At 38.3% G+C, this 13255-nt stretch overlaps 17 non-coding genes across 17 annotated transcripts; all 17 read right to left on the reverse strand.

Annotated features, from left to right (window-relative positions):
* Positions 1 to 227: 227 nt before the first annotated feature.
* TRNAR-CCU (transfer RNA arginine (anticodon CCU)) lies at positions 228 to 300 on the reverse strand. Its single transcript has one exon. It is a non-coding gene; the product is annotated as a tRNA-Arg (tRNA).
* Positions 301 to 768: 468 nt separating this feature from the next.
* Positions 769 to 861, reverse strand: TRNAI-UAU (transfer RNA isoleucine (anticodon UAU)). The gene is given in 2 exon segments: positions 769 to 804; positions 824 to 861. It is a non-coding gene; the product is annotated as a tRNA-Ile (tRNA).
* A 937-nt stretch (positions 862 to 1798) lies between these two features.
* On the reverse strand, positions 1799 to 1871 carry TRNAR-CCU (transfer RNA arginine (anticodon CCU)). Its single transcript has one exon. It is a non-coding gene; the product is annotated as a tRNA-Arg (tRNA).
* A 469-nt stretch (positions 1872 to 2340) lies between these two features.
* TRNAI-UAU (transfer RNA isoleucine (anticodon UAU)) lies at positions 2341 to 2433 on the reverse strand. Its single transcript is given in 2 exon segments — positions 2341 to 2376; positions 2396 to 2433. It is a non-coding gene; the product is annotated as a tRNA-Ile (tRNA).
* A 937-nt stretch (positions 2434 to 3370) lies between these two features.
* On the reverse strand, positions 3371 to 3443 carry TRNAR-CCU (transfer RNA arginine (anticodon CCU)). Its single transcript has one exon. It is a non-coding gene; the product is annotated as a tRNA-Arg (tRNA).
* Positions 3444 to 3911: 468 nt separating this feature from the next.
* On the reverse strand, positions 3912 to 4004 carry TRNAI-UAU (transfer RNA isoleucine (anticodon UAU)). Its single transcript is given in 2 exon segments — positions 3912 to 3947; positions 3967 to 4004. It is a non-coding gene; the product is annotated as a tRNA-Ile (tRNA).
* A 939-nt stretch (positions 4005 to 4943) lies between these two features.
* On the reverse strand, positions 4944 to 5016 carry TRNAR-CCU (transfer RNA arginine (anticodon CCU)). The gene has a single exon. It is a non-coding gene; the product is annotated as a tRNA-Arg (tRNA).
* Positions 5017 to 5484: 468 nt separating this feature from the next.
* On the reverse strand, positions 5485 to 5577 carry TRNAI-UAU (transfer RNA isoleucine (anticodon UAU)). The gene is given in 2 exon segments: positions 5485 to 5520; positions 5540 to 5577. It is a non-coding gene; the product is annotated as a tRNA-Ile (tRNA).
* A 935-nt stretch (positions 5578 to 6512) lies between these two features.
* On the reverse strand, positions 6513 to 6585 carry TRNAR-CCU (transfer RNA arginine (anticodon CCU)). The gene has a single exon. It is a non-coding gene; the product is annotated as a tRNA-Arg (tRNA).
* Positions 6586 to 7053: 468 nt separating this feature from the next.
* On the reverse strand, positions 7054 to 7146 carry TRNAI-UAU (transfer RNA isoleucine (anticodon UAU)). Its single transcript is given in 2 exon segments — positions 7054 to 7089; positions 7109 to 7146. It is a non-coding gene; the product is annotated as a tRNA-Ile (tRNA).
* A 953-nt stretch (positions 7147 to 8099) lies between these two features.
* TRNAR-CCU (transfer RNA arginine (anticodon CCU)) lies at positions 8100 to 8172 on the reverse strand. The gene has a single exon. It is a non-coding gene; the product is annotated as a tRNA-Arg (tRNA).
* Positions 8173 to 8640: 468 nt separating this feature from the next.
* TRNAI-UAU (transfer RNA isoleucine (anticodon UAU)) lies at positions 8641 to 8733 on the reverse strand. Its single transcript is given in 2 exon segments — positions 8641 to 8676; positions 8696 to 8733. It is a non-coding gene; the product is annotated as a tRNA-Ile (tRNA).
* A 927-nt stretch (positions 8734 to 9660) lies between these two features.
* On the reverse strand, positions 9661 to 9733 carry TRNAR-CCU (transfer RNA arginine (anticodon CCU)). The gene has a single exon. It is a non-coding gene; the product is annotated as a tRNA-Arg (tRNA).
* A 468-nt stretch (positions 9734 to 10201) lies between these two features.
* On the reverse strand, positions 10202 to 10294 carry TRNAI-UAU (transfer RNA isoleucine (anticodon UAU)). The gene is given in 2 exon segments: positions 10202 to 10237; positions 10257 to 10294. It is a non-coding gene; the product is annotated as a tRNA-Ile (tRNA).
* A 937-nt stretch (positions 10295 to 11231) lies between these two features.
* TRNAR-CCU (transfer RNA arginine (anticodon CCU)) lies at positions 11232 to 11304 on the reverse strand. Its single transcript has one exon. It is a non-coding gene; the product is annotated as a tRNA-Arg (tRNA).
* Positions 11305 to 11772: 468 nt separating this feature from the next.
* On the reverse strand, positions 11773 to 11865 carry TRNAI-UAU (transfer RNA isoleucine (anticodon UAU)). Its single transcript is given in 2 exon segments — positions 11773 to 11808; positions 11828 to 11865. It is a non-coding gene; the product is annotated as a tRNA-Ile (tRNA).
* Positions 11866 to 12802: 937 nt separating this feature from the next.
* TRNAR-CCU (transfer RNA arginine (anticodon CCU)) lies at positions 12803 to 12875 on the reverse strand. The gene has a single exon. It is a non-coding gene; the product is annotated as a tRNA-Arg (tRNA).
* Positions 12876 to 13255: the final 380 nt, after the last annotated feature.

The raw sequence follows: 13255 nt of genomic DNA on the forward strand, positions 1-13255 counted from the left end.
CAATGGACTGTGTGTTTTAACAAGATGCTATATTTTGCCGCCCTACAAAGTAGATACTACTCTGTTGCACGTTAACACTTCTCTCAGTACATGGAAATGATCTTTCGAAAAGGGCAGAGGTTTGCAAGAACTAATTTACAGGCAAACAAGACTGTATGGCAGTCAAATAGTTGTCATCTTCACCCTAAACTTTCCATGAGGTGTTGTTGAAAATGGAGCTCAACAAGCACCCCGGATGGGACTCGAACCCACAATCCCTGGCTTAGGAGGCCAGTGCCTTATCCATTAGGCCACCGGGGCAGCACAAGCAAGTGTTGACATTGCGCATTGCTGTTCCCTAACAGTGAAGCGATCATTTTTGATTGAGTTCTCAAGAATGATCTTGTAAGTTTGAACTCCAACTTGAAAAGATCCATAAGCACATGCATCTTTATTTTAGATGAGAGCAAGGGCTACCTTTGGAGGGTGGTTTTTATCTCTTAGCCAGTGTACATTATTAATGCCGATGAAGGAAAGTATATTGGACAGCCAGAAGCCTTAAAAACGAAATATATCTTCCACATTTCCCTTTCAATCACGGTACTAGATTATGGTGGGACTTACAAGACTTTTCGAACCTGCGGCAATTTTTAAAAAAAAAATACCGCAAAAAACAAAGAGCTCTTTGGAATTTCTCTCTTAATCATGGGACTAGATCGTCGACGGGTTCAAGACACTTTGCCCAACTACTTCAGTAGTAAAAAATACTAAAGGAAGGCAAGAAACAAATGCTCCAGGTGAGGGTTGAACTCACAACCTCGGCATTGCTCAACAGTTACTGCTTTATAAGTACCGCGCGCTGACCGATTGCGCCACTGGAGCCGTCGTGGTAGAGCCGTACAGCATAAAGAAAGAAATAAGATCAATTTGAATGGGAATGTTTCTTCACTAAATTAACTTTTGTTGAAAACAGGTTTTGTGGGGTTTTATTGGAATGTTTTGAGAATAGATATATTAGCATAATACAATCGTTATTACAAATAAAAATTAGACATTTTAGAATTTGTACACTGGCCGCTGGGTCTTTATCAACTCAAACATTCTGTTTTTTTTAAGGAAATGCACATGTGCGTTTGCTGCAATGAACAGACTTTGACACTTTATTTTGTATTGAAGCATCTAATGAGCGTGTGCACAAATTCTTAGGAATTCAGGGGCTGCAGGGTCAGCTGTGACATCACGGCCAGCTGTGACATCACCTTTTGTGATTCCTAGATCCTGTGTTAACAGCTGTGTACAGAGGTGCTATCAGTCATTATAACCCTACCTCTGATATTAAGAAAACGGCTTTAGAAGGACAGCCCCAGTAGCCAGTGTGAAAATTGCAAGATTATTAATTTTGTTTTTTAATAAAGAGCATTACATGAAAAAAATTGTCAAAAATGACATATATATATATATATATATACATACTTTGTTTTACATTTATTATTTTATATTTTGATATTTAAAATATTGTTTGTTTAAATGCATAGCCATAGCTTAGTAGAAAGTATACTCTTTGGTATTTGGGGCATGAATGAAGATGAAAGCAATGGACTGTGTGTTTTAACAAGATGCTATATTTTGCCGCCCTACAAAGTAGATACTACTCTGTTGCACGTTAACACTTCTCTCAGTACATGGAAATGATCTTTCGAAAAGGGCAGAGGTTTGCAAGAACTAATTTACAGGCAAACAAGACTGTATGGCAGTCAAATAGTTGTCATCTTCACCCTAAACTTTCCATGAGGTGTTGTTGAAAATGGAGCTCAACAAGCACCCCGGATGGGACTCGAACCCACAATCCCTGGCTTAGGAGGCCAGTGCCTTATCCATTAGGCCACCGGGGCAGCACGAGCAAGTGTTGACATTGCGCATTGCTGTTCCCTAACAGTGAAGCGATCATTTTTGATTGAGTTCTCAAGAATGATCTTGTAAGTTTGAACTCCAACTTGAAAAGATCCATAAGCACATGCATCTTTATTTTAGATGAGAGCAAGGGCTACCTTTGGAGGGTGGTTTTTATCTCTTAGCCAGTGTACATTATTAATGCCGATGAAGGAAAGTATATTGGACAGCCAGAAGCCTTAAAAACGAAATATATCTTCCACATTTCCCTTTCAATCACGGTACTAGATTATGGTGGGACTTACAAGACTTTTCGAACCTGCGGCAATTTTTAAAAAAAAAATACCGCAAAAAAACAAAGAGCTCTTTGGAATTTCTCTCTTAATCATGGGACTAGATCGTCGACGGGTTCAAGACACTTTGCCCAACTACTTCAGTAGTAAAAAATACTAAAGGAAGGCAAGAAACAAATGCTCCAGGTGAGGGTTGAACTCACAACCTCGGCATTGCTCAACAGTTACTGCTTTATAAGTACCGCGCGCTGACCGATTGCGCCACTGGAGCCGTCGTGGTAGAGCCGTACAGCATAAAGAAAGAAATAAGATCAATTTGAATGGGAATGTTTCTTCACTAAATTAACTTTTGTTGAAAACAGGTTTTGTGGGGTTTTATTGGAATGTTTTGAGAATAGATATATTAGCATAATACAATCGTTATTACAAATAAAAATTAGACATTTTAGAATTTGTACACTGGCCGCTGGGTCTTTATCAACTCAAACATTCTGTTTTTTTTAAGGAAATGCACATGTGCGTTTGCTGCAATGAACAGACTTTGACACTTTATTTTGTATTGAAGCATCTAATGAGCGTGTGCACAAATTCTTAGGAATTCAGGGGCTGCAGGGTCAGCTGTGACATCACGGCCAGCTGTGACATCACCTTTTGTGATTCCTAGATCCTGTGTTAACAGCTGTGTACAGAGGTGCTATCAGTCATTATAACCCTACCTCTGATATTAAGAAAACGGCTTTAGAAGGACAGCCCCAGTAGCCAGTGTGAAAATTGCAAGATTATTAATTTTGTTTTTTAATAAAGAGCATTACATGAAAAAAATTGTCAAAAATGACATATATATATATATATATATACATACTTTGTTTTACATTTATTATTTTATATTTTGATATTTAAAATATTGTTTGTTTAAATGCATAGCCATAGCTTAGTAGAAAGTATACTCTTTGGTATTTGGGGCATGAATGAAGATGAAAGCAATGGACTGTGTGTTTTAACAAGATGCTATATTTTGCCGCCCTACAAAGTAGATACTACTCTGTTGCACGTTAACACTTCTCTCAGTACATGGAAATGATCTTTCGAAAAGGGCAGAGGTTTGCAAGAACTAATTTACAGGCAAACAAGACTGTATGGCAGTCAAATAGTTGTCATCTTCACCCTAAACTTTCCATGAGGTGTTGTTGAAAATGGAGCTCAACAAGCACCCCGGATGGGACTCGAACCCACAATCCCTGGCTTAGGAGGCCAGTGCCTTATCCATTAGGCCACCGGGGCAGCACGAGCAAGTGTTGACATTGCGCATTGCTGTTCCCTAACAGTGAAGCGATCATTTTTGATTGAGTTCTCAAGAATGATCTTGTAAGTTTGAACTCCAACTTGAAAAGATCCATAAGCACATGCATCTTTATTTTAGATGAGAGCAAGGGCTACCTTTGGAGGGTGGTTTTTATCTCTTAGCCAGTGTACATTATTAATGCCGATGAAGGAAAGTATATTGGACAGCCAGAAGCCTTAAAAACGAAATATATCTTCCACATTTCCCTTTCAATCACGGTACTAGATTATGGTGGGACTTACAAGACTTTTCGAACCTGCGGCAATTTTTAAAAAAAAAATACCGCAAAAAACAAAGAGCTCTTTGGAATTTCTCTCTTAATCATGGGACTAGATCGTCGACGGGTTCAAGACACTTTGCCCAACTACTTCAGTAGTAAAAAATACTAAAGGAAGGCAAGAAACAAATGCTCCAGGTGAGGGTTGAACTCACAACCTCGGCATTGCTCAACAGTTACTGCTTTATAAGTACCGCGCGCTGACCGATTGCGCCACTGGAGCCGTCGTGGTAGAGCCGTACAGCATAAAGAAAGAAATAAGATCAATTTGAATGGGAATGTTTCTTCACTAAATTAACTTTTGTTGAAAACAGGTTTTGTGGGGTTTTATTGGAATGTTTTGAGAATAGATATATTAGCATAATACAATCGTTATTACAAATAAAAATTAGACATTTTAGAATTTGTACACTGGCCGCTGGGTCTTTATCAACTCAAACATTCTGTTTTTTTTAAGGAAATGCACATGTGCGTTTGCTGCAATGAACAGACTTTGACACTTTATTTTGTATTGAAGCATCTAATGAGCGTGTGCACAAATTCTTAGGAATTCAGGGGCTGCAGGGTCAGCTGTGACATCACGGCCAGCTGTGACATCACCTTTTGTGATTCCTAGATCCTGTGTTAACAGCTGTGTACAGAGGTGCTATCAGTCATTATAACCCTACCTCTGATATTAAGAAAACGGCTTTAGAAGGACAGCCCCAGTAGCCAGTGTGAAAATTGCAAGATTATTAATTTTGTTTTTTAATAAAGAGCATTACATGAAAAAAATTGTCAAAAATGACATATATATATATATATATATATACATACTTTGTTTTACATTTATTATTTTATATTTTGATATTTAAAATATTGTTTGTTTAAATGCATAGCCATAGCTTAGTAGAAAGTATACTCTTTGGTATTTGGGGCATGAATGAAGATGAAAGCAATGGACTGTGTGTTTTAACAAGATGCTATATTTTGCCGCCCTACAAAGTAGATACTACTCTGTTGCACGTTAACACTTCTCTCAGTACATGGAAATGATCTTTCGAAAAGGGCAGAGGTTTGCAAGAACTAATTTACAGGCAAACAAGACTGTATGGCAGTCAAATAGTTGTCATCTTCACCCTAAACTTTCCATGAGGTGTTGTTGAAAATGGAGCTCAACAAGCACCCCGGATGGGACTCGAACCCACAATCCCTGGCTTAGGAGGCCAGTGCCTTATCCATTAGGCCACCGGGGCAGCACGAGCAAGTGTTGACATTGCGCATTGCTGTTCCCTAACAGTGAAGCGATCATTTTTGATTGAGTTCTCAAGAATGATCTTGTAAGTTTGAACTCCAACTTGAAAAGATCCATAAGCACATGCATCTTTATTTTAGATGAGAGCAAGGGCTACCTTTGGAGGGTGGTTTTTATCTCTTAGCCAGTGTACATTATTAATGCCGATGAAGGAAAGTATATTGGACAGCCAGAAGCCTTAAAAACGAAATATATCTTCCACATTTCCCTTTCAATCACGGTACTAGATTATGGTGGGACTTACAAGACTTTTCGAACCTGCGGCAATTTTTAAAAAAAAAATACCGCAAAAAACAAAGAGCTCTTTGGAATTTCTCTCTTAATCATGGGACTAGATCGTCGACGGGTTCAAGACACTTTGCCCAACTACTTCAGTAGTAAAAAATACTAAAGGAAGGCAAGAAACAAATGCTCCAGGTGAGGGTTGAACTCACAACCTCGGCATTGCTCAACAGTTACTGCTTTATAAGTACCGCGCGCTGACCGATTGCGCCACTGGAGCCGTCGTGGTAGAGCCGTACAGCATAAAGAAAGAAATAAGATCAATTTGAATGGGAATGTTTCTTCACTAAATTAACTTTTGTTGAAAACAGGTTTTGTGGGGTTTTATTGGAATGTTTTGAGAATAGATATATTAGCATAATACAATCGTTATTACAAATAAAAATTAGACATTTTAGAATTTGTACACTGGCCGCTGGGTCTTTATCAACTCAAACATTCTGTTTTTTTTAAGGAAATGCACATGTGCGTTTGCTGCAATGAACAGACTTTGACACTTTATTTTGTATTGAAGCATCTAATGAGCGTGTGCACAAATTCTTAGGAATTCAGGGGCTGCAGGGTCAGCTGTGACATCACGGCCAGCTGTGACATCACCTTTTGTGATTCCTAGATCCTGTGTTAACAGCTGTGTACAGAGGTGCTATCAGTCATTATAACCCTACCTCTGATATTAAGAAAACGGCTTTAGAAGGACAGCCCCAGTAGCCAGTGTGAAAATTGCAAGATTATTAATTTTGTTTTTTAATAAAGAGCATTACATGAAAAAAATTGTCAAAAATGACATATATATACATATATATACATACTTTGTTTTACATTTATTATTTTATATTTTGATATTTAAAATATTGTTTGTTTAAATGCATAGCCATAGCTTAGTAGAAAGTATACTCTTTGGTATTTGGGGCATGAATGAAGATGAAAGCAATGGACTGTGTGTTTTAACAAGATGCTATATTTTGCCGCCCTACAAAGTAGATACTACTCTGTTGCACGTTAACACTTCTCTCAGTACATGGAAATGATCTTTCGAAAAGGGCAGAGGTTTGCAAGAACTAATTTACAGGCAAACAAGACTGTATGGCAGTCAAATAGTTGTCATCTTCACCCTAAACTTTCCATGAGGTGTTGTTGAAAATGGAGCTCAACAAGCACCCCGGATGGGACTCGAACCCACAATCCCTGGCTTAGGAGGCCAGTGCCTTATCCATTTGGCCACCGGGGCAGCACGAGCAAGTGTTGACATTGCGCATTGCTGTTCCCTAACAGTGAAGCGATCATTTTTGATTGAGTTCTCAAGAATGATCTTGTAAGTTTGAACTCCAACTTGAAAAGATCCATAAGCACATGCATCTTTATTTTAGATGAGAGCAAGGGCTACCTTTGGAGGGTGGTTTTTATCTCTTAGCCAGTGTACATTATTAATGCCGATGAAGGAAAGTATATTGGACAGCCAGAAGCCTTAAAAACGAAATATATCTTCCACATTTCCCTTTCAATCACGGTACTAGATTATGGTGGGACTTACAAGACTTTTCGAACCTGCGGCAATTTTTAAAAAAAAAATACCGCAAAAAACAAAGAGCTCTTTGGAATTTCTCTCTTAATCATGGGACTAGATCGTCGACGGGTTCAAGACACTTTGCCCAACTACTTCAGTAGTAAAAAATACTAAAGGAAGGCAAGAAACAAATGCTCCAGGTGAGGGTTGAACTCACAACCTCGGCATTGCTCAACAGTTACTGCTTTATAAGTACCGCGCGCTGACCGATTGCGCCACTGGAGCCGTCGTGGTAGAGCCGTACAGCATAAAGAAAGAAATAAGATCAATTTGAATGGGAATGTTTCTTCACTAAATTAACTTTTGTTGAAAACAGGTTTTGTGGGGTTTTATTGGAATGTTTTGAGAATAGATATATTAGCATAATACAATCGTTATTACAAATAAAAATTAGACATTTTAGAATTTGTACACTGGCCGCTGGGTCTTTATCAACTCAAACATTCTGTTTTTTTTAAGGAAATGCACATGTGCGTTTGCTGCAATGAACAGACTTTGACACTTTATTTTGTATTGAAGCATCTAATGAGCGTGTGCACAAATTCTTAGGAATTCAGGGGCTGCAGGGTCAGCTGTGACATCACGGCCAGCTGTGACATCACCTTTTGTGATTCCTAGATCCTGTGTTAACAGCTGTGTACAGAGGTGCTATCAGTCATTATAACCCTACCTCTGATATTAAGAAAACGGCTTTAGAAGGACAGCCCCAGTAGCCAGTGTGAAAATTGCAAGATTATTAATTTTGTTTTTTAATAAAGAGCATTACATGAAAAAAATTGTCAAAAATGACATATATATATATATATATATACATATATATATATATACATACTTTGTTTTACATTTATTATTTTATATTTTGATATTTAAAATATTGTTTGTTTAAATGCATAGCCATAGCTTAGTAGAAAGTATACTCTTTGGTATTTGGGGCATGAATGAAGATGAAAGCAATGGACTGTGTGTTTTAACAAGATGCTATATTTTGCCGCCCTACAAAGTAGATACTACTCTGTTGCACGTTAACACTTCTCTCAGTACATGGAAATGATCTTTCGAAAAGGGCAGAGGTTTGCAAGAACTAATTTACAGGCAAACAAGACTGTATGGCAGTCAAATAGTTGTCATCTTCACCCTAAACTTTCCATGAGGTGTTGTTGAAAATGGAGCTCAACAAGCACCCCGGATGGGACTCGAACCCACAATCCCTGGCTTAGGAGGCCAGTGCCTTATCCATTAGGCCACCGGGGCAGCACGAGCAAGTGTTGACATTGCGCATTGCTGTTCCCTAACAGTGAAGCGATCATTTTTGATTGAGTTCTCAAGAATGATCTTGTAAGTTTGAACTCCAACTTGAAAAGATCCATAAGCACATGCATCTTTATTTTAGATGAGAGCAAGGGCTACCTTTGGAGGGTGGTTTTTATCTCTTAGCCAGTGTACATTATTAATGCCGATGAAGGAAAGTATATTGGACAGCCAGAAGCCTTAAAAACGAAATATATCTTCCACATTTCCCTTTCAATCACGGTACTAGATTATGGTGGGACTCACAAGACTTTTCGAACCTGCGGCAATTTTTAAAAAAAAAATACCGCAAGAAACAAAGAGCTCTTTGGAATTTCTCTCTTAATCATGGGACTAGATCGTCGACGGGTTCAAGACACTTTGCCCAACTACTTCAGTAGTAAAAAATACTAAAGGAAGGCAAGAAACAAATGCTCCAGGTGAGGGTCAAACTCACAACCTCGGCATTGCTCAACAGTTACTGCTTTATAAGTACCGCGCGCTGACCGATTGCGCCACTGGAGCCGTCGTGGTAGAGCCGTACAGCATAAAGAAAGAAATAAGATCAATTTGAATGGGAATGTTTCTTCACTAAATTAACTTTTGTTGAAAACAGGTTTTGTGGGGTTTTATTGGAATGTTTTGAGAATAGATATATTAGCATAATACAATCGTTATTACAAATAAAAATTAGACATTTTAGAATTTGTACACTGGCCACTGGGTCTTTATCAACTCAAACATTCTGTTTTTTTTAAGGAAATGCACATGTGCGTTTGCTGCAATGAACAGACTTTGACACTTTATTTTGTATTGAAGCATCTAATGAGCGTGTGCACAAATTCTTAGGAATTCAGGGGCTGCAGGGTCAGCTGTGACATCACGGCCAGCTGTGACATCACCTTTTGTGATTCCTAGATCCTGTGTTAACAGCTGTGTACAGAGGTGCTATCAGTCATTATAACCCTACCTCTGATATTAAGAAAACGGCTTTAGAAGGACAGCCCCAGTAGCCAGTGTGAAAATTGCAAGATTATTAATTTTGTTTTTTAATAAAGAGCATTACATGAAAAAAATTGTCAAAAATGACATATATATATACATACTTTGTTTTACATTTATTATTTTATATTTTGATATTTAAAATATTGTTTGTTTAAATGCATAGCCATAGCTTAGTAGAAAGTATACTCTTTGGTATTTGGGGCATGAATGAAGATGAAAGCAATGGACTGTGTGTTTTAACAAGATGCTATATTTTGCCGCCCTACAAAGTAGATACTACTCTGTTGCACGTTAACACTTCTCTCAGTACATGGAAATGATCTTTCGAAAAGGGCAGAGGTTTGCAAGAACTAATTTACAGGCAAACAAGACTGTATGGCAGTCAAATAGTTGTCATCTTCACCCTAAACTTTCCATGAGGTGTTGTTGAAAATGGAGCTCAACAAGCACCCCGGATGGGACTCGAACCCACAATCCCTGGCTTAGGAGGCCAGTGCCTTATCCATTAGGCCACCGGGGCAGCACGAGCAAGTGTTGACATTGCGCATTGCTGTTCCCTAACAGTGAAGCGATCATTTTTGATTGAGTTCTCAAGAATGATCTTGTAAGTTTGAACTCCAACTTGAAAAGATCCATAAGCACATGCATCTTTATTTTAGATGAGCGCAAGGGCTACCTTTGGAGGGTGGTTTTTATCTCTTAGCCAGTGTACATTATTAATGCCGATGAAGGAAAGTATATTGGACAGCCAGAAGCCTTAAAAACGAAATATATCTTCCACATTTCCCTTTCAATCACGGTACTAGATTATGGTGGGACTTACAAGACTTTTCGAACCTGCGGCAATTTTTAAAAAAAAAATACCGCAAAAAACAAAGAGCTCTTTGGAATTTCTCTCTTAATCATGGGACTAGATCGTCGACGGGTTCAAGACACTTTGCCCAACTACTTCAGTAGTAAAAAATACTAAAGGAAGGCAAGAAACAAATGCTCCAGGTGAGGGTTGAACTCACAACCTCGGCATTGCTCAACAGTTACTGCTTTATAAGTACCGCGCGCTGACCGATTGCGCCACTGGAGCCGTCGTGGTAGAGCCGTACAGCATAAAGAAAGAAATAAGATCAATTTGAATGGGAATGTTTCTTCACTAAATTAACTTTTGTTGAAAACAGGTTTTGTGGGGTTTTATTGGAATGTTTTGAGAATAGATATATTAGCATAATACAATCGTTATTACAAATAAAAATTTGACATTTTAGAATTTGTACACTGGCCGCTGGGTCTTTATCAACTCAAACATTCTGTTTTTTTTAAGGAAATGCACATGTGCGTTTGCTGCAATGAACAGACTTTGACACTTTATTTTGTATTGAAGCATCTAATGAGCGTGTGCACAAATTCTTAGGAATTCAGGGGCTGCAGGGTCAGCTGTGACATCACGGCCAGCTGTGACATCACCTTTTGTGATTCCTAGATCCTGTGTTAACAGCTGTGTACAGAGGTGCTATCAGTCATTATAACCCTACCTCTGATATTAAGAAAACGGCTTTAGAAGGACAGCCCCAGTAGCCAGTGTGAAAATTGCAAGATTATTAATTTTGTTTTTTAATAAAGAGCATTACATGAAAAAAATTGTCAAAAATGACATATATATATATATATATATACATACTTTGTTTTACATTTATTATTTTATATTTTGATATTTAAAATATTGTTTGTTTAAATGCATAGCCATAGCTTAGTAGAAAGTATACTCTTTGGTATTTGGGGCATGAATGAAGATGAAAGCAATGGACTGTGTGTTTTAACAAGATGCTATATTTTGCCGCCCTACAAAGTAGATACTACTCTGTTGCACGTTAACACTTCTCTCAGTACATGGAAATGATCTTTCGAAAAGGGCAGAGGTTTGCAAGAACTAATTTACAGGCAAACAAGACTGTATGGCAGTCAAATAGTTGTCATCTTCACCCTAAACTTTCCATGAGGTGTTGTTGAAAATGGAGCTCAACAAGCACCCCGGATGGGACTCGAACCCACAATCCCCGGCTTAGGAGGCCAGTGCCTTATCCATTAGGCCACCGGGGCAGCACGAGCAAGTGTTGACATTGCGCATTGCTGTTCCCTAACAGTGAAGCGATCATTTTTGATTGAGTTCTCAAGAATGATCTTGTAAGTTTGAACTCCAACTTGAAAAGATCCATAAGCACATGCATCTTTATTTTAGATGAGAGCAAGGGCTACCTTTGGAGGGTGGTTTTTATCTCTTAGCCAGTGTACATTATTAATGCCGATGAAGGAAAGTATATTGGACAGCCAGAAGCCTTAAAAACGAAATATATCTTCCACATTTCCCTTTCAATCACGGTACTAGATTATGGTGGGACTCACAAGACTTTTCGAACCTGCGGCAATTTTTAAAAAAAAAATACCGCAAGAAACAAAGAGCTCTTTGGAATTTCTCTCTTAATCATGGGACTAGATCGTCGACGGGTTCAAGACACTTTGCCCAACTACTTCAGTAGTAAAAAATACTAAAGGAAGGCAAGAAACAAATGCTCCAGGTGAGGGTCGAACTCACAACCTCGGCATTGCTCAACAGGTACTGCTTTATAAGTACCGCGCGCTGACCGATTGCGCCACTGGAGCCGTCGTGGTAGAGCCGTACAGCATAAAGAAAGAAATAAGATCAATTTGAATGGGAATGTTTCTTCACTAAATTAACTTTTGTTGAAAACAGGTTTTGTGGGGTTTTATTGGAATGTTTTGAGAATAGATATATTAGCATAATACAATCGTTATTACAAATAAAAATTTGACATTTTAGAATTTGTACACTGGCCGCTGGGTCTTTATCAACTCAAACATTCTGTTTTTTTTAAGGAAATGCACATGTGCGTTTGCTGCAATGAACAGACTTTGACACTTTATTTTGTATTGAAGCATCTAATGAGCGTGTGCACAAATTCTTAGGAATTCAGGGGCTGCAGGGTCAGCTGTGACATCACGGCCAGCTGTGACATCACCTTTTGTGATTCCTAGATCCTGTGTTAACAGCTGTGTACAGAGGTGCTATCAGTCATTATAACCCTACCTCTGATATTAAGAAAACGGCTTTAGAAGGACAGCCCCAGTAGCCAGTGTGAAAATTGCAAGATTATTAATTTTGTTTTTTAATAAAGAGCATTACATGAAAAAAATTGTCAAAAATGACATATATATATATATATATATACATACTTTGTTTTACATTTATTATTTTATATTTTGATATTTAAAATATTGTTTGTTTAAATGCATAGCCATAGCTTAGTAGAAAGTATACTCTTTGGTATTTAGGGCATGAATGAAGATGAAAGCAATGGACTGTGTGTTTTAACAAGATGCTATATTTTGCCTCCCTACAAAGTAGATACTACTCTGTTGCACGTTAACACTTCTCTCAGTACATGGAAATGATCTTACGAAAAGGGCAGAGGTTTGCAAGAACTAATTTACAGGCAAACAAGACTGTATGGCAGTCAAATAGTTGTCATCTTCACCCTAAACTTTCCATGAGGTGTTGTTGAAAATGGAGCTCAACAAGCACCCCGGATGGGACTCGAACCCACAATCCCTGGCTTAGGAGGCCAGTGCCTTATCCATTAGGCCACCGGGGCAGCACGAGCAAGTGTTGACATTGCGCATTGCTGTTCCCTAACAGTGAAGCGATCATTTTTGATTGAGTTCTCAAGAATGATCTTGTAAGTTTGAACTCCAACTTGAAAAGATCCATAAGCACATGCATCTTTATTTTAGATGAGAGCAAGGGCTACCTTTGGAGGGTGGTTTTTATCTCTTAGCCAGTGTACATTATTAATGCCGATGAAGGAAAGTATATTGGACAGCCAGAAGCCTTAAAAACGAAATATATCTTCCACATTTCCCTTTCAATCACGGTACTAGATTATGGTGGGACTCACAAGACTTTTCGAACCTGCGGCAATTTTTAAAAAAAAAATACCGCAAGAAACAAAGAGCTCTTTGGAATTTCTCTCTT

Source organism: Phyllobates terribilis, unplaced genomic scaffold (genome assembly GCF_046119375.1).
Source record: "Phyllobates terribilis strain yellow unplaced genomic scaffold, ASM4611937v1 Scaffold_11__3_contigs__length_659146591, whole genome shotgun sequence".
Taxonomy (NCBI): Eukaryota; Metazoa; Chordata; class Amphibia; order Anura; family Dendrobatidae; genus Phyllobates; species Phyllobates terribilis.